At 40.8% G+C, this 19,748-nt stretch overlaps 2 long non-coding RNA genes across 2 annotated transcripts; one reads left to right on the plus strand and one right to left on the minus strand.

Moving 5' to 3' along the window:
• The first annotated feature begins 1,869 nt into the window (after positions 1–1,869).
• On the plus strand, positions 1,870–19,159 carry LOC121674305. Its single transcript, XR_006019534.1, has 2 exons — positions 1,870–2,243; positions 19,093–19,159. It is a non-coding gene; the product is annotated as an uncharacterized LOC121674305 (long non-coding RNA).
• On the minus strand, positions 15,025–19,578 carry LOC121674304. Its single transcript, XR_006019533.1, has 2 exons — positions 19,341–19,578; positions 15,025–15,300 (listed from the first exon to the last, which is right to left on the minus strand). It is a non-coding gene; the product is annotated as an uncharacterized LOC121674304 (long non-coding RNA).
• Positions 19,579–19,748: the final 170 nt, after the last annotated feature.

Consider the following 19,748-nt stretch of genomic DNA (forward strand, 5'->3'; position numbering starts at 1 on the left):
GCCATATGCTGTCCTGAACTCAGATGGGGGAATACCATCTGGCATAAAAGCCCCACAGTTGGCACTGCAGACTGCAGGCTCCAGGCTCCTCTCTCTCCCACCCCACTTCTCACCCTACCCCTCTTGACAATTACAGAAACAGCAATCTTGCAGGAATGAAGTCAGGCTACAAGAATATTGAATGACTGAGTCAGAGACTAGGAATGGGGCTGGAAACTCCAGAGCTGCCTGATACATATCATTGCCTAAAAGCAAAATTGTGACAAATCAGGTTCCTCTGTACCACTCACTAGGCAATGAGATCCCTTCTCTCTTCCCCCTACTACATACAGTGTCATGTCACAGGGGTGCGCTTTCCTGCTAAAATCCTCCCAGAAAACATCATACCTCAGCCAGAAATGCTTCCCCCCGCGAAGCCCCTGAGCATAACTTGCTATTCTTGGCTTGTTCTGACCTCCTTTAATTTCTTGACCTTGTTCTGGAACGAGGTGTTGGTCCACTTTTAATCACACCAGACCAAACAAACAGCAATCTTCCCATACCAGTGTTGATTTGGAAGCCTTTGCTAAGCTGTGGCACTGGGAATCTTCCACCATACAGAGATTAGGTCACAGAGTTCCTTCCAGGGTAGGTGGCAGCAGGAGCTGCCAGCTCCAAGCTAGGACAGTAAAATGGGTGAGGCAGCATTCTAATATGACACAGGGCGATGTAGCCAGAGCCTATGGAATTACTGGTACCACTAATCTAACCACCTACATAAGCAAATCAGGTGAATCATCTGCCTTACTGGTCTATCAAGCCTCTGGCACACACATGATACCGGGTATATAATGGGGGACTGGCTCACATGAATTAGATTTTTAAAGCACTTCTAAATTACATGTTACAATTCAAGTTGCTTAGAGACACAAGCTCAGTTTAGGAGTGGTCCTCCTTCAGACAGAAAATCTAAGTGATTTCTTATTCTGCATGAACCACTAAATACCAAACTGTTTACTTCTATAAATAGAATATTTGTCTAAAATTCTAAACCCAAAGAATTGCAAAATAATCTCATTATTCTATTGATAGGGCAATTTTTTCAGTCTACGCTGGTTAGGAAATATGAAGTAAGTATCTATAGCTATAATACTGCTTTTAAGTAGAGCTCTATCAGGCAATTAGCTGTTAGGCTCACAAATGACAAAGCTGGTGCAAAGCTCTGAACCTTTTTACTCACAGATTGTTTGGTAAATTGGTTTATTTGCATTGGATGCACCACTGAAATTGTTCAAATTAGTAACCAATCAGTTCCTGTTACTATACACCTGAAAGTGTAATAGCAAATGTGTCCTGTTACAGCCAAATGACAAATATCAGGAAAACTGTTGCCAAGGCTGCCTGGTTTTTCTGTGTTGAGGCCTGTGGATTCCCACCTGTTCTGTGCAAAGCCACTGCGTATATTAAGTCGCAGCACAGGCTAAGCACAGCTTGGAACACTGCAAGTGTGGACGACATATGACATTCAATATGAATTCCCCTCACTTAATTAACATCATGTACTTTCTCTGACACAAAACAACAAAAAAAAAATTAGTAGCATATTCTTAAAATTTAGAGATCTGGCTTTGATTTTTGGGCATTTGTGCATGCCATTCTGAGGAAGTAACAAGACAATAGTGCTCACAGTGCTCAACCCTGACATTTGGAATGTCTAAACCTCATGCTAAATTTTTTTTTGCACATCCAAAGTGGTTACATACACTCATGCTGATAATTGTTTCTTATCTCCTGACATTTCAGATTAGCTTTTTAAAGGCATAATGACTATCAGGACATGTTTCCGTGTGTTCTGTAACACATTTCTACTCAGTTCAGACTTTAATTTCTGATACCCCACACACACATAACCTTTTCTCATTGAAAGCAAATTCCCATGCAAATGTGAAGGAAAAAGAAGAAATCTGAAAGGAAAAATAGTAATTTGCAACTCCTGAAAAACAGAAGAAAAAATTGATTCTATTCCAGAGAACAGCTGCTTTTATTTATGCATAATCAAATTCCAAAGCCAGAAGTTGGTAAGAATGGATTTATCTCCCCACTATCTAATATGTATCCAGAGCTGACCAATTGAGCTCATCGGTACAACAAAGCAGGTCCTGACCCAGGGTAACCCTACCCTTATTTTGCTGCTCTTCAGTGACTCCTTGTCCTGTGTCCCTGCTATCCATGCCTGACTTTGATCCTCACTGCTTTACAATGAGGTATGTCTTCTTATTAATTGGTTCTTTATTTAAACTTATGAAAATCAGATGTGGAAGTGTGCTACACAGTGTATTTCCCCTTAAAATTGCAAGTCTTGCAGTGCTTGCTAATGTGCAGATTGCGTGCCATAAATCCACCCTCATTAGCCAGCCAATCCAACACTAATAAGGGAATGGATTCCTTGAAAAGGAGTGGGCAGGACAATGCAGGGTATTAATTTCATGTACCAATATGCATTGGTATGTACCAATATGTATTCTAATTTCATGTACCAGGATGCATTTCCTCTTCCGCCATTCAGAGCCGCTGGATGAGCTCAGAGCTAATGATGACTCTGAAAATCAGTGGAATGGTGTTTATAGGTACATTTGAGACAAATATTGATGGAAATGGAGGCCACAATTACATAGAGAAAACGTACACTCAATTGTTTGGTAATTAAAAAGAGTGGTTTAGCATAAATAATAGAACTCAGTACCAATAGAACGGAGAATATACTGTGACCTTTTTTTGTAAGATGCTGTTCTTGCATTAAGTGACTTCTAAATATAGCAGCATTCTGTAGCCAGACTACTTAGATAAACTGGAGTGGCAATGCTATTTCATCTAAAAATAAAGAAACACTTCTCCCTCGAAATACCTAGAGCCTGTACCTGTGGTCTTGCAGGCAGCTGAAGGCAGTCTGTTTGCACAGTCATGGAAAGCAGCCGTCCTGTCCTGTCCTCCATCTCTGTTTGTAAGGATCTGCTTGTGGTGATAAAGCTCCACTTTACACAATGGTATTAATCCTTGGTCAGAGGCAGGAAATTTGGCCTAATTTCTTCCTTGGCCAAATGCCGTCAAACACACACCTCTCTGTGCTCTGATCATCAGGCTAACACTTTGCTCTTGGATGAGGGCCGGAGTAAAGGGAATGGTCAGGCACTGGTAATACTTGAAGTTGTGCTACTTGAAGAGAATAGGGAATTCCAGGCTCATTGGGTAAGATGGAAAGTATGAACACTAATCCTTTAATGTAAAAAGAAACAAAGAAGGAACTCATCCTCATGACATGATGCCCAACTGTAGGTATGGGAAACACAGCTCCAGAGATGAACAAGGGGGAAAAAAAGATTCAGCTTTCTCATATGTGAGCCACTAATTACTGTCCGTTAAAATCCAAACAAAAACCCCAATCCAAACCACAGATTTGTCTTCTAAAATTTTAAGAGTCTGGATTTTTTTCATGCATCCAGGTGGAACCTGCATGTTTATTATTAATTTTACTTTATCAAGTATTATATTATTAATTTCATTTACTTCACATTAATTTACTTTATCAAGTCTGCAGTCTCTACTGCAAGGCAGCAGTCATATAGAAGCCCCAATTTCCATCTCTGCAAAGTTATGTGAATAAAGATGAACAATGACGGGTATTTCTAAAATGTAGCTTAAATCATTGTCCACAGAAATTGGATTTGTTACCCTGGTGTGCAACAAGCCAAAAATTGCACACTTGAAAGGGACATTGATTATTTATTTCAGAGTTGCACAAGCCTGGGTGCTCAGTGATATTCCACAAATGAAGCACACCAACTACCAAAACTTTTTACATTTTACACATTTTAGCAAACAAAGGGGTTAGTGTTCATTGGCTACAAGTTACATAGTTCTCTTATTAATTAGCACTCTATCTTCCATGGGTTAATTATTCTCTCACTTCTAATCAGTCTGCATGCTCACTCTTTCTCTTTTTTTGGGTCAGTGGGTTTCTTGGGTTGGTGGTCCATGGGTTGGCCACAGATTTACCCCTGCCAGAATTACCTTTTATCCAGTTGGAGCTGATTATAGCACAATTGCTGAGTTAGAGTTATTAGTTTCCTCCGTATCTTGGGGGTTCTGCCAAACATCCTTGTAGCCCCTAAATTCTGCATTCTTTGTGTTCTCTATCAGTGGTACATCCTTCTTTCCAAGCTTGGTATGAAATCATTGAAGCATCTCCAGCCCTAAACCTTAACAAGGCAATTCTACCAACAAGTAATTTGTCTTTGTAACACCTGGACATCACTTAGATCTTGCTAGCTGCTACCTGTTTCAGAGTTTTAATCTCCTTTTTTGCTATTTAGGCTTGACAGTATACAAAGATCAAACATATAAGAACATCCTTTCTTAAGAAAATTTTATATATTCCACATTTTGCAACAATCAACTGTCAGACTTTTTGAAAAGGTACAGACATCGCCGTTCCTATTTTTTGGGTTCTTCTTTCCTGAATTGTACAAAAGAGTGATGAGGCTACAGAGCAATTTCTACCTTTTTCCCTTCCTTTGGGCTGCAATGGTTGCCTTTTGTTTTTAAGATGCTTCCAATTGTTAATACCAAGGAGAAGAGAATTGCTGTTATAAAGATTGTGAACAAGGAGACTGCTTGAAACCCTGTGTCATGGGCCTTCTGACATCTTTCCATAGACATCATGCACAGAACTTTTATCCTCAGCCTCAAAAGCAGTCAACACTTCAAGACTCTTTCAGATTGGACTGTCCTGTTAAACCAGTATCACTGCTGCTCTTTACCAAAGATCCTTTTCATGAGCTGCCATTCAGTCATCCAAATTTTTAGTTCAAAGAGCTACCATGTCCTCCTATATCCACAGGAACTCTCACACCAAGGCAGAACATCTCACTTAGATGAACTCCCAAGTGCAAATCAGTAGAGAGGATACAGGAGAAAAGAGCAAGTATTAGCCACAAACTCTGCTGATCCCCAGCAAGACAATCATAAACTGCCCATTCTAGTTGAAGTCTGCAGTCAGTTACAGAGCTTTGTTGCCTTTTGTTCTGGATGGTGAAGAGCAGTTGCAATATGTTATTTCTAATCCACTTTCAGAACATGGAGTAAGAAGGTATTTAAACAGGGAGACAAGGCTGTATCAGCTGCTCTTTGAAGCAGGCTATAAAAGAGCAGTTTTATTGCAGCTGCCATAATGAGGTAACACTTTTATTCCTGCCTGTAAAATGTCCGGAATTCAGTCTGATTTGAACTTTGCAGAATGTTTGCATATGTGGGTCAGTTCACAAGGCAGGACACTGTAAGTTGTTTGCTGTATCTGAGACACGTTGTACAGATCAAAGAGAAAGAAATAGACTGTTCAAGGTGGCCAGGTGGCTGCTGGTGGCTGGGAAGTGCTGGCTGAGAGGGTATTAGTGACACTGCAGCATCTCAGAACACGAGGAATTGTTTTCTAAAATAATCTGTTTTAGCTGGGCAGGAGGAAGGAAAGGGAGCTGTTTGCTTTTCAATCTGCTGCTCATTCTGGTTGTCCACTTCTATAACTGTGATCTACTTCAGAGTAGAGAAAGAGTAAATATAATCAGCTATAGATGGGACTCCTGCAGTTCAGAAACCTGCTATTGCCTGCAGCACAGCTAAAGGCATAGAAAATTTAGCTGAGATGTGAGATTTTATGATTGTATTAGCAAATATCGAAGTGCCACTGAAGACACACACTCCATAAATGGGTTGGAATGGAACTATTCACAGCTGATTGCAGGAGCAGCAGAGGGGAGGAGCACAGGTACAAACTACAGCAAACGCAGCTCTACTGATGCATGAAGGGCTGTAGTCTTGCCAGACCAGCAGGTGATTATTCCCCTTCCCCATCCTATTTTGTACAGAGGGAGGAACAGATCAGAGGTACCCACAATGACATATCTCCAGCTGGGCTTCTTTAAATTCAAACTATGTCTGATAGCACAAATAGAATTCCTGATTTTTTATAGGCAATAATAATAATAATTTTTAAACATTCTTGCACTGAACAATGCTTTTACAAAAAATATATATTTTTTAAATGAAATCAAAAAAGAGTATGAAAGGGTGCCACAATGAAGCATTTCATCTACGAATGAAGTTGTGCTTTGTTTTCCAAGGTTAATTATCAAAAACTTCTAAGATCCTGCTAGAAGAAACAGAACTCTTTCGTTTTTAATACTAGATCAAATTTTCTTTCTTAATAATTCTTTTCCTTAAAAGAAGAGTGTTTTTTCCTCTTCTTTTCATATGTGCAGCCTTTAATTAGTCTGTTAGACAAAAGCAGTATTAGCTAGACTCTGTCACAATTACCCACATTTGGTAGCTAATTACTCCTTGAATAGTCTTAAGGCTACCAGCAATTTTAGTACAATTGGCAGCCTGGGGCCCCCAGGAGCTGTTCCAGCAGCCAAGAATAGCTGGAACAAGGGGGCGGGCCAGCCGTGACCCTTTCTCCTCAGCCACAACCTAACATATCCACTATGCCAAAGGCAAGAGTAACACAGAAATGAAAATATTCCCAAGTGGCTAAATGTTCTCTCTTTATAGCCTTTTTAAACTAATGGAGTGGCATAAAGGGACTACGGGGAAATAGAAAATAGGACCTTTTAAATGCTAAAGCATTGGCAGGACTACTAATGATTTTTCAATTTTGCAATGTTCCATTAAAACAACAGTACAAAACACTTATATGGGATCAAATTCTGACACAAGACTTTTATTCTAGTGCAATTTTATTCACTGATGCCTCATATTGCAACAATTTACATCACTGCAATATGGGTGTCAAGACAGTAAAAAACGCTGACTTGATTTAGTAGCATTTCACATGCATTTTACACAGGTAGAAATTACTTCACAAGGGACACAGAAATGCCTGTGATTTCAGTAAAATTACTCCTGCTGTACACTTGTGTGACATCAGTGGAAGACTAAAATTAACATAAAAATTTAAATGAGGACTTCAGTTTTAAATACACTGCTAATTCAGATTCTATTCCACAACTGCAAAAAGCATTGCTCTGCAAATTCAGCAGTAACGTGCTTGTAAAGAGGAAGGAATTCCTTTTTAAAAACTTCACAAATATTTGAGGGATCCCTTTCCACTACATTCTTTAAATTTAATCTTTAGCTTACCACTGTTGATGAGCAAATTGATATGAGTACATGGATGTGGCAGCATTGCAGAGGCTCACTGTAGGATGGACACAACAGCAATAGCTCAGCTCAGTTGTCAGCAGCAGCATCACAAGGCTGTAAGTTTGGAGACACATTGCCTTTGGCAGCAGTATTGACTTAAGGTACTTCCAACCATTTTTCCCTCCTTGCTGCCTGTCCTGTTCTCCCAAGAGCCATATGACTTTTATCAACACAACTGTGTGTTAAGGTCACCCTGTGAATCAGGTCTAGGGGATATAACAGGTATTAGAGAAAAATTCTGAAGGAAAAGCACTGTTATTCAGTTTAACCTGATTCAGTCTCATCATCCAGTTCCCAAACATAAACACATACAGCTGTGCTGGCACAGCTGAAAGGGTTTCAGGAACAAGTAGCTGGCAATTGAGGTGGGTCCTGGCAATGCCTGGAAACAGGAGGCTGCTGGCAAAAGTGTGCATGGAATACATTTACTGTTGTCCAGCCTGGCATTGCTTACTTGCATGTGCACTGGCCAGTTACAGGGCTGTGGTCCACAACTTCAAGTACTGCAGTAAGCTGAGGCACCAGAAATCCTTTAGCAGTGTTTGTCAGGGAATTTGCCTGCCTTTCTGGGAGCAGAGCAGGGATTGGAGAAACGACAGTGTTCTTAGCACCTGACTGGAAACCACCAGCAGGGAAACAAAAGTAACACATATCAAATTTGGGTTCCACCAAAGTGCAAACCTTGACCCTCCTGACTACCTTTAGCAAAAGGTGCTCCTTAGCTCAGCTGCTCAGTGGGAGTTATCCTAAGGTCTCATCCAAAGCCCTGTCCAAAATCCTTTCTGGCTTTAAGGTCCAGAAGGATTCCCAAGATAACTCTATGGTGTCCTGACTTGAGATTTCCTGCCAGCTGTGCTCCCTGAACATCAGAGTCCAGGACCTGAAGAACAGACAAGTGCAGCAGATTCTGAAGCGATAAAATTACTTCCTAAAAATGGTCTTGGTCATAGACTGGATAGTAGGACAGATGGATTGTAGGACAGACAGAACAGCTATTGTGGGGAAAAAAAAAAATCTAAATAAAGTTAGTCCAACACTGGAGCAGGTTGTCCAAAGGTGTCTCTTGACTCTCCATTCTTCAGAACTCAGCAGGACAAGGCCCCAGTCAATCTGATCTCAAACGGTCCTGCTCTGGTCTGAGACTGACCAAGTGACCTCCAGGATTCCTTCAAATTAAATTATTAAATCCCTTCAAATTAAATTATTCTGCAATTCTGTCACCAAGGAGTGCCATGTGCATGACTGATGAGGCTTCAAGGATTTGAACCGGGTAATGCTCAGGAACAATCCAAAAGAGCAGCTAAAAAAAGCAAAGCCTCAGCCTATCCTTTTTATCACTTATCCATTTCCTCAAGCTCATAAGGTCACCAAAAAACCCCCTTACTTTTAATTCCCCACTAAACTATGACAGGTAAGCACTTGATAACACAGGTGGCTGGAGAAGCTCAGTGTTTAGAAGCAATACCTGGAAGGTGAAGAGTTCTGTCCAATTTTCAGTTTTAACAGTAACAAAGGTTTTGATCTTGGGTTTTGAGCCTCCTTCCTGATAGTGGAGATCACATGTCTTTTCCCACCTCTTATTTCAAGTGCTTTGGAAATGAAGGAAATATCCATAGCTCTGACACTGCTAGTAGTTGCATCAGAGCAGTGAGGGAAATAGGAGTTTGTTTGTAGCACAGGAAATGCTCTCACCCTTTCTTAGTATCTCTTAGTACAGAGCTCATGGCAAGCCTTGACATCGGGGAAGCAAGGCCTCAAGTGCAATTCAGGAAACACTGAGAAGGATAAGGATAGGTAAAAGGCCTTAACTTACCTTTCCAACACGAAAAAGAAGTAAAATAAATTACAAGAACAATATTATTCTTATTTTCTGTAAGGCTGGAAGACCTTAAGAGACCTACCCAGGAAATCAGAAAGTGGTTTTGCCTTGCATTAGAGCCTTTCCAAGCACTTTTTGTTTGGGGGAATTCCTTTTCTATCATCTGTGGGCAAATCCTAAGTTAGGTGTGTCATTATCATCGCTGTGCAATGAGCTCTAAGCACACTGGGAGTTAACAGTATAGCAATTATAATAATTGTATATAATTATAAATCGTGTAAAATGTTTCTGTGCATTTTGCCCCACTAGTGCAATGTGAGGGCTATGGGGTTTTTACAGATTTGTATCTAAAAAAGGCTAATTAGACCTATACAAAACCTCTACACATGACATGTTAAGAGCACCAGGAATTAAAGCAAATAAATACTATGTGCACACAGCATCATATTTACACCAATGTCTTACAATGGTAAGAGAAATGGCTCTTAATAAATTCTTCTACAGTGCAGCGTACAGCCAGAGTATTTCTTTGAGAGAAGACCAGATAGCAATAGGGATGATGGGAGGAAGGGAAATAGGAAGGTAGAGGAACACAGGGCTACATCCATTCCTGAGAAATCAAGTCTCTGCATATCAAAAATCCCCTGGTATATTTCTCCCACAGGTGTGTAGTCACATCCCACTAACTATTCTCTTCCATATTGTCCATGACCAAAATGGAGGAGTAAATTGTCAATGTCTTTTCAAAATATCCTGTTTATTTTGAATTCTGATAAAGGCCCAGCACATGTGAGTTTTCCTTTTGGATATCTTCACATCTTTTGCTCTAATGCAATGTTGCACCAGGGCCTGTCACCAAGCTCAATTCACAAGTGGCCTCCAAAAGTTTGAATTCTAGTCTTCCCTGTATTTTTGCCTTTCCTACACAAAGAGCAAGAAGATGCAGGAGTTCAGCATAGCATTCATGGGAAGGGCACAGAAGTGGCAGAGGAAAATTCTGACTCCTAGAGTGTGGTGTTACACAAATTTGCTGTTATTCCATAAGAAAATGCATCAGGAGAGATCACATGCATGGGTTTCTTTTTTCACATGACTCTGATTCCCACCTGGTTTACCCCAAATTAACAGGCCTTATCATTCAAGGAGATTGGATCCTCTTGGAGCATCTGGGTCAGCCATACTCAATAATCTTCGGTAGCTCCTTTACTTCAAGATTTGTGGTCAGTCCTGAGACTGTGAGCATCCACAACAGCCTGTCTAAGAGAGTGCCTCTATAATATCTGCTGCACAGCAGCTGGATCCATTTCATCCCAAGTGCACTGGAATCACAAACAGCACAGCAGGTGTTTCTCTTGCAGGTAGAAGTCAAATATATAAATCACTTTCTGGGTTAAGTATCCTCATATGTAGCAAATTGCTATGTATCATCAGACCTTAACAGTGTATTTCATCAACTTTCACTTGGAAGTGTTTTCTGCTGATGAGCTTTTTGCAAAATTCAACCCCAAAGGGTGTTTGAACTTCTTTTCTTGTACAGCTTTAGTACTTGCATATAATGTAATGTGATTGCAGTTAAAACAGCACCGCTGGTGCAGATTACATCAGAATGGTCTGGAGTCCAAGCCTGTGTCTGGAGTGAGTGATGGGAGTGTTTTGTAGGAGTTGAATAGTGGTGCACTGCCAGGAGCCCAGGTTATTCCTCCACAGAAAACTGTGTTAAAAATACCAATTTCTCAGTACAATCTGGTCCCATTTGGAGAACAAACATAAGCTTTTAAGAAGTAATAGTGGTAGAAGAAGTAGTAATGGAAGAACGCTAAAGATGCTTCAGCTGTGCAAGACTGATTTTGGAAAGTTCACCAAAATGCATGCAGGGAAATAAAATGGCTCTTCAACTTCTAAAAAAGTAACTTCTTCATTCTTCCAACAGTGCTAGCTTAGTAGAGTAACAGCTCTACAAGCTCAGACCTGCATAACAGGATTTCTTGTTTAATTTGGGGTGTGCAATGTTTACATTAGATGAGTATGTTGCTTATTGATTATTGATTCTAATTTTTAGGGGTCTTGTACCTGGAAAACTTTTATTAGCATCACTCTCCCAATTAGGAGGACACTTTTATTCACACTGTTATACCACCACCATTGGTATAGATGTAGTCATACCACAACAAATGGGACTTACAGCCCCCAGTACATGCTGTACTTTCCAAGTGTTCTTGTATCCATATGACTGCATCTGCTCCAGGATACCTTTTCCTACTTTAACTTATGCCTGGGATGGAGGTACAGGTATGTTCTTACCTTACGTTTGTCAGGGATAATACTCCTTTCCGTTTATTCCACACTGCCATCCCTTTTGCCAGGTCTGCTCTAAGTTCCCAGCTCCATTTGTTTTCATGCACTTTGCAGATTGGAGAAAAAAATCAGCGGGCAGCACAAGCTGCCATAATCCCTGCTACTCTTCAGTTAAATCTGTTCCATAGGCTAGTCTAGAAAACACCCAAAACTTGCTGTTCTAGCCCAGTAAAGACTGCAGTACAGGTGCAGGCAGAAACAGGTAGCCAGGGTGGCCTAAACAATGCTAAGCAGTGCTGTCATTGAATGTTGCATTGCATTCAGTCACAATCCCTGGCCAAAGACTGACAATGGTGCACTGACAAAAATAAGTTAATACATTCTAAGGAAATTTGAATGAAAATTAACAAAATCCCAACAAAAGTCTTACATGACCTCAGCCTATTTTATATGAAAATTGGTAAAACTTGCATATACTTACTGATGGATTTGGCCCTCCAGCTTAGATCTCAAAAGTCATTGGGTTCACACTCTAATGTTCTGGTTTGCTATCTTCACTTTCCCACAGCTATTGTCATGACAATTCAGCTTCAGAACGAAATGTCAAGGATTCATAATATGACATAGAAGCTACATATTTAAAAGATGAAATATGGTGGGAAACACAAAATCAAATTGTTTCCTTTCACAATATGGGCCCAAACCTAAGCAAATAATTTCAAGAATTATGTTTCTAACTATCATTATGACTAATTTTTTTCCCACCTCATTATTTACATTTACACATGAGTACACTCAAGATTTCTATACAAATCATATTCTGGAACATTTCTGTACCTGGCTAAGATGTAAAATATAATGTGAATTTGTGACTCTCCCCTTCTTTACCTCTGAGGAAAAAATCATCAGTCTATTTCCAGCTAATCAGATATAGACAAGCTTTGACTTGAAACAGATTTTTCTAAGGTCTTTGCAGGGTTTATAGCATATTAGGGTGGTAGGCTATCATTCTGCGTGATAGTAAATAGCTTGAAGAAATAATTTTGTCCCAGGAGAGGTCCTATCAGATGCAACACTGTCTGTTTGTACCACTCTAACTTTGTGCTGGATCAGGCATAATTTACCCAGCTCAACTGACAGAAAGCTGGCATAAACCCTGAATAAACAATGTAACATATGCTCTGGCTCATTTGGTAAAAATGCAGTCGTGTGCTCACACCAATACAGATCAAATTTCAGCTGCCAGGAAACCCCATATTCATAAATTTTATATGACTTACTGCAGAACCACATCCTTACATTGCTTCATTTTCTTCTACACATTAATTGAGTTGTAATTACTTTATGATGGGCACAAATAAAGAATACAGCATTATTTGAAATCTCCCTGACAAATACTTGTGTGCCATGAATCTACTGTAGCATAATGGTTCTTCAACCAGGGAAAAACACGATCTCCAGAGAGTACCAATGCCTCTTCCATAACACTGGTGTACATGATTTTGTATCTTCATGGTCTCTACAGAAGTTAACACACACAAGGCAAAGCAGACTGTGACATCCCTCTGCAATAAAGATGTTGGACTGGCAGTGTATCTGACCCACTGGAGACAAACTCGTGTACCTTTGTGCTGCTTTTCACCTCTTTGCAGGCACTAATGGCACTGGAATGGAGGAAACAGGTTACTCTGACTTCCAACAGTTCGTAGTCCTGCACAGGCTTTATGCTGTGTCTGAGCTCTGCTATGCACCTCTGCATACTTGAATCTCTTTTCAGCACAAATTACTGTAAGTACATGGTTGCTGTTACCTTTGGAGGAAAAGTTTAGGCTCTGAGATTACTTCTGCAAGACTGCATCAAACATAGATTTTAACAGCACAGTTCCCAAACACTTACCTCTGATAAAGACAACGTCTCTTTCTGACTCTCTCCAGGCTGTTTCTAATGCCCATCCAGTTTCCAATTTTAACAAACTGATCATTAAATTATAATACTGCATTCCTTCTTTGGAACATGGATTTCTCACTCAGTTTCAGCCTAGTCCTGATCATGACTCAAAACCAAAAGGAAGACACAGGGGTACAGAGGTAACAGATGGATATATATGCACCAAGCCTGCTTTTGCAGTGTCTCCTGTTTTATTTAGCCATACACAGGCCTGCTAGGTGAGTGCAAAACACAGGTCAAGGGCTCCTATTTTAATTTCTTAGTATTATTTACTTCTTGAAAAGAGGTTTTAATAACCAATGATTTGCAAGGTATCTAGTGTAGCCCACTTGTGAATTAGAAGCTCTGAATCTAGCCTCAGATGTTCTCAGACTAATGTGTACAATCAAGAAAACATAACAAAACACAAAAATTACATTCTTCTTTCCAGTTGTCCTTCAAATCTTTAAATACTTAATGTATTTATTATATGCACAATAATTACACTCCTCTCATCACTCTAGGATCTAGATTACTCCCAAAAGGATATGGCTGTCTCTTCTCAAATAAGGCTTGTCTACATACACTACCACAGGGAGTACTTCCCCCCAGAAAAAGTCGGGCCAATAACTTTTCCTCCCAAAAGTTTTAACACCAGAAGAAATATAACTCCACTTCTGAAGGTCTTGAGGAATTTGGTCACGCTTATGTCAAAAACACTGTTTTCCAGAGTCAATCACTGAAAGGACAAACTGGAACCTTATTCAGAACCAGTGGCATTGCTTGCAGTTGTGGATTAGCAGTTGTTAACATACTCGGGTAAACCTCATCTACGTTCTCCTGACATTATTTTAGAAGCAAGTCCCAGACAATGTGGGACCTGCAGAGAAATATCAGCTATTGTTCTCAGCCACTGCTGAAACAGAACATGGGTTTGGCAGGCAGGACAACACTTCCTTTTATGCTACCAACAGTTTACACTTGTCTGTAGCCTACTTCATTTCATTTGAGAAACTGAAAGTGAGGACTCTGACAAGGTTTGGATCTTGTAAACTTTTGCTAGGAGTTGGTTTGAGCTGACTCACACTTCTGGGAAGCATCCATGCTTTTGAAAAGAAATCAGGAAGACTAAAATTAGAACGACTGCATGCATTCAGATGAGGCCATTTTAGGGAGTAGTTTATTGCTGATATATGGGGTGGTCTGGTGCTAGAAAAATGGTTTGGAACCACCATGTCTGTATGTTATGAGGTTTTATAGAGGCCTGTGGTGCTTCTTCTTTAAAAAACTTTAGCTTAGGTAGCCATACATTTCGGCTGTAAAGCACCACAATCATTGTAAGGTTTCCACCAGGTAAGGGTTGATTGCTTTTTTAGATGACATGTCAAATTAAACATAAATCTTGGCCTGTGCTTTTCTGTGAGCATGGGATGCTGTTATATCTGATCTTACAGGTTGGCTTGCTTTACTCTTCTTCAAAAATTCTGGCATAATGGCCATTGCTTTATCACTAAGTGAACAAAAAATGTCTGAATAAACAACTTCATTGACATTAAAAACATACAAAAGGAAATGTTTAAGAGCAGGGCTATCAAACCTTCTGTCAGCTAAACAAAACCCTCGTCTTAACTACCTAGTAGAGTTTGGCAGACCAAACCTAAAGTGAAATCTGTGAAAATAAACTCTATAAATGCACTGTCATAACTTTTAAGTGCTCCACTATACAAGTCAGTGCTCAGGGACCTTGTAATTAGTCTTTATAGAATTTTTATCTGCACATAAAGTTTAGATGCTGGAAACTATTTGTTGCCCTTCTAGCAAGTGCTTTCTTTCCTCATTTTTCCTCATGCCATTAAGTTGTCAGTTTCTCGTCCTTTGTTCCTGTTGTAGCTGCCGCAAGTTTGGAATTTGGTGTTCCTCTTCGGCATCTCCACAGCAATGTCACTGGGAATGAGATAGAGTTTTTTGCTATCTGTACCAGTGGCTTTGCTCAGTCTCCTAACAGGCCCTTCCATTCTCTGAGCACCTGCAAAATTAGAGAAAGAGAATTTGTTGATCTGAGATTCCAAAGAAAAATATTGTCAGGCTTCTCTCTGATAAAGGCCCTGTAACACAAAGGCTGTGCTGTCTACGAAAAGAAAAGGTGTTCTGTTCCGGTAGAGGAATGTCTTCAGCCAATGGAAAGGTTTTGTAGACTCTGGTGACAATACCATGACCATGTATCAGTGAATGTGAGTGTTAGTAACAGAAATGACCCAGCAAAACTCACCTTATTCATCAAATCAATCAAAATTCTGGCTGTGCAATAGGTCTGTAGGTAGTATTTATTAGAAAGCAGCAAAGGCTACTGATGAGTTGCTGATATAAATGATCCTACCTGATAAGCAAAATCTGACTGTATTCCTCAACTTCCTCCCCTTTCCTTATCAAAAATAGAAAAATACAAAGGGCAAATACTGAAATGAACATGGATTTTGCCACAGAGGACCTCAACAATTTACTCCTTCCTATGGCTGCTTGCCAAAGAACTGGAGCTGTATGTGTGCACACAGTTTTCACACACACCCCTCCAAAAAGGAGAAGAAAAAAAATTACTGACAAGGACAGACTGACTTTTGGTGACTTTGAACCCTGACACGTTTTGTCCAGTGAAGAGGTCTAATTATCATGACAACTCTACCTCAATCTGTTTCCCATTACGTGTGAATGATGCAGTTCTACATTACGACACCACACTGAAGAAAAGGCATCGAATGGTATGAATGGTGCCTATTTAAAATACACAGGTCACTGCTATGACACATGAACACTTGGTTGTGTATTTACCATTCTCCCTCCTCGATAAAGAGGTGGACTTTGGGATGGAATAGGCGCCATAAACGTCTATGTCAACTGCTTAAACGGCTTTTGCCCTTTACAGAAGCCAATCTTTCCATGAAAAACCAACACTGTAACAGATATGGCTAAAAAAATTTATGTTGGCTTGAGACACTGGTTCCTTCACTTTGATCCTACAAAACAGTATGTACGTGTAAACACAACAGCATTTTACAAGGATTATCCCAAGAGTTAAAATGAAAAACACCATTTATAAAGACTAAGAAATAACAGTTGCTTTTTTACCAATGAAAAATTGAGCTCCATACCAATAAGTCTGAGAAATATCCTAGCCCAAACCAGCACAGTAGGCCAATATGAATTTTGTTACGTGACTGTTCATACTGTATTTTCAAATTTTTTAATGAAATTCCTGAATAATTCAGCAGTCCTTCATTATAAGACATGATATTAAACAATTTTAGATAGGTCTACATGTAGAACTTTAAATAAATATAAAATAAATATGTGTAAAGGAATTCGGGCAGGTACAATTTTGAAATAAGACATCAAACATTGCACTGACCTCATCAATGTTTCCAAGCTGTATCAGCTTAAAACAAAATTGTCAGTGCATCCCATACATTGTGTTTAAAAATACCCCAAATCAATGGAGCTGATTGATTGTTCTGAGACTCCAAATGTATTCAGAAATCCCTACATTACTTCACACACAGTCCACCTCCTAATCTATCCCGAATGTAGCCTGTCCTTGTGTGATAAGAGATGTTTCTTCAGCTTCAAAATCAATGGAAAATAGGCCTCAGCCATGAGAGTGGCTGGTGTCAGAGTTCAATTTCTGTTCGTAAATCTGCTCTCCCTGTGCTTTTCCCTCAGTTCAGTCCTCTTTCCAGAGGCTGTAATATGCAGTGTTTGAAAAGAAAAAGTGAACAGTGTAACTCTGAGTTGAGGCATTCACCTCCTAATGGATAAGTTATCCAGAAGATGAGGAAGCAGAACAAGAACTGTGTGTGAATATAGTGATGAGTTATTCACTTTCTAGGTGTTCTTCAAATTTTCTTAGGGAAAAAGAACCCTGTAAAATTAAACAATTACTCAAAAACAACCAAAGATATAACATCTGTAATTAGAAACCTCTTTCATACATTTTTTCAGGGCTTACTAAGCACTTCATGGGAAACTGTCATATGTAAATATTATTACTATTTTGTTTGCTCCTCAGATCAAATCCATATGAGTGAACTAGCTGTGCATGGATTTCAGAATTTGAAAAACTCTGAGGGTTTTCTCCCCACAGAAAACCCACAGTGCCCAACTTTCCTTTCACTCTTTCAATCACATTGCTGCAATTACTCCCCTGACACCTGCAATTATATACATTAGCTATACCTGGGCTTCCCAATCATGGATCAGGATCTATGACAGCTGGCTGTCAATTAGATCCAAGTAAGATTTGTTCACCCCTAAATAATCACTGAGAAGGGCAGGTAAAGAACAGCAGAAGCAGCACAGTAACACTGAGAGACTTTTCGAGACCATTTATGAGTTGTGTAACTCTTACACTGTACAGGGACAGACTTTTTGTCTTGGCAAACCAGTCAGGCAAGGAAGAAACACTGGAAAGTCATAGTGGAGAAACTGTGTTTTCTGGCATTTCTCTGGCAGGTCAAGCTAACAGCACCATAATAAAATTTGACAGGTTTGGAAATAGTCTAATCCAGATTTATTTAGTAGTTGTCTGTTTTCTGGTGTTTAAATTCCTTCAAGTACAACTCTTCTAAATGTGGTCTTTTAAATTATTTTATTTCCTTAGGGCAGGTTCCTGAAACTCCTCTTGGTTTCCAGCTCTTATCTGGGGATCAAAAATAGCCACCATGGCTCACAGAACCTAAGCCAAGGTGCCCCAGCCAACCCCAGGTAGCAACATAATCTCTTAAGAAGGCATCCAGAACAGAAGAAACGAAGATTAAAATGAACGGTTGAAGTTGCCACATCAATTTCTTAAAGTATTCCTGCCAGGATTGAGCACACCACGGCATTCATGCAGTGGGAAACCACAGGTTTTCAAAGAAACATGTAGAATGATTTAGCCATTCTGGATGAATTTAGAGGCAAGGTCTTTTTAGGAAGATGGGTAAAAATACTTCACATCTCTTACCACTTGTTTTTGTTTTCTGAACCCATCTTTGAAATACAAAGGAAGTTAAGAGAACACATTAAGATGATGGGGAAAAGTCTGTATCAAACTTAGGAGGGAAGGAAATCCAGAGATACAGCTGCAACTCCATCTTTTTCTGATCTGCACCATAGCTGTGCCCAGACAATTTAAACATGTTATAATTCTGTAATAAAAACTGTTGTTAACCACAATCGAGCTGTGACTTGTTCACATAAAAGGACTTTCTTAATAGTGTTTACTTATACATGTATTAAATAGAGCCTGCTGGGTTAAGGAGAATAGTGGTAAGTATTTTAATTGCAGGTCTTTAACTAGCAAGAACTTTATCCTGTTTCCTCACAGAGGTAGTCATTACCGAACCGGCTCAGAGGGCAGAAGATTAAGCACCTAAATCATTACACAGGGTGTTGAAAACTCGGGGCTTCATGTAAATGCCAAGTATCCTTAGTGTTCATTTCCCATTGGGTTTAGTCCCTTGCACTGTCTTCCCAGAAAAACATCTGAGTTTTCCAAGCGAGTTACATGGTAGTGAATTTCTCCTAAAGCTGGTATTAGGCAGGGATGCTTCAGCACCACGGAGTTACGTCGAGTAACAGCGTTTCTCAAGTACGAAGTACTCCCTGTACCAGCCGCAGAGAGTTGCTGAGCCAGGCTTACATTCCCTGGGCCCTGCTACACATCCATAGAGCAGCTCTTCTGTATTATCCCATGAGATGGTCAGGGCTGCTTGGGAACACGTTCACAAAGTGATAGGTGCAGAAGGGCTAAATTCTGCTTTCCGGTCTTTCGTCTTCTCTGCAGGTGTCCTACTGAGACGATCTACAGGCATCCTCTCTCCCCTTGGAAATAATAAAACCCTTAAGAAGTCTTTCTCCTCGCGTAACTGAGCAAACTCACCCCCGAGCACGGGTAGTGTAAGGAGGTATACGAGAGCCATCTATGTGCTGCCAGTGATGTATTTCACAGCACGGGAGGTGACCCTACTGCATCAGCCTTCTGTTAGCAACCACCCCGTTTTCTGACAGCCAAAAATGGAAGGGTACGTTCACCCTCAGCAGCGAAGTGCACCCAACAGCCCCCTGAGCCGACTCCAAAGGCTTCGCCTCCTCCGCCTCACAGACCGGCCCTGTGTCACCCGAGCGGGCAGCGCCGCCGCCTCAGAGCCCTGCGCAGGCAGACGTGTCGCTCACTCGGCAGCTGCCGAGCGGGCGCTGCACGACGTGGCCGCACCGCGGTGGCCAAACACCGCCGGCCTTCGACCCTTTTCCCGGTGGCAGGGACGGGCGCCTCCCGCAATCCGCCCTCCCCTCCCGCCCCGCGGGTCCAACGCGGCGCCCTCAGACCCTGCCCCCGCTCCCGGCGGTTCCCGCCCCGTGCCCCTCACGGCACAGCGCCGCCCCCCGCGCGCCGCCCCCGGCCCCGCCGACGCCACCTGGGCGCGCGGGTAGGGGGGAGGC

The sequence above is a fragment of the Corvus kubaryi genome, unplaced genomic scaffold (assembly GCF_017639235.1).
Source record: "Corvus kubaryi isolate FWS band 111438036 unplaced genomic scaffold, C.kubaryi_AGA036_p1.0 67, whole genome shotgun sequence".
NCBI classification, from domain to species: Eukaryota; Metazoa; Chordata; class Aves; order Passeriformes; family Corvidae; genus Corvus; species Corvus kubaryi.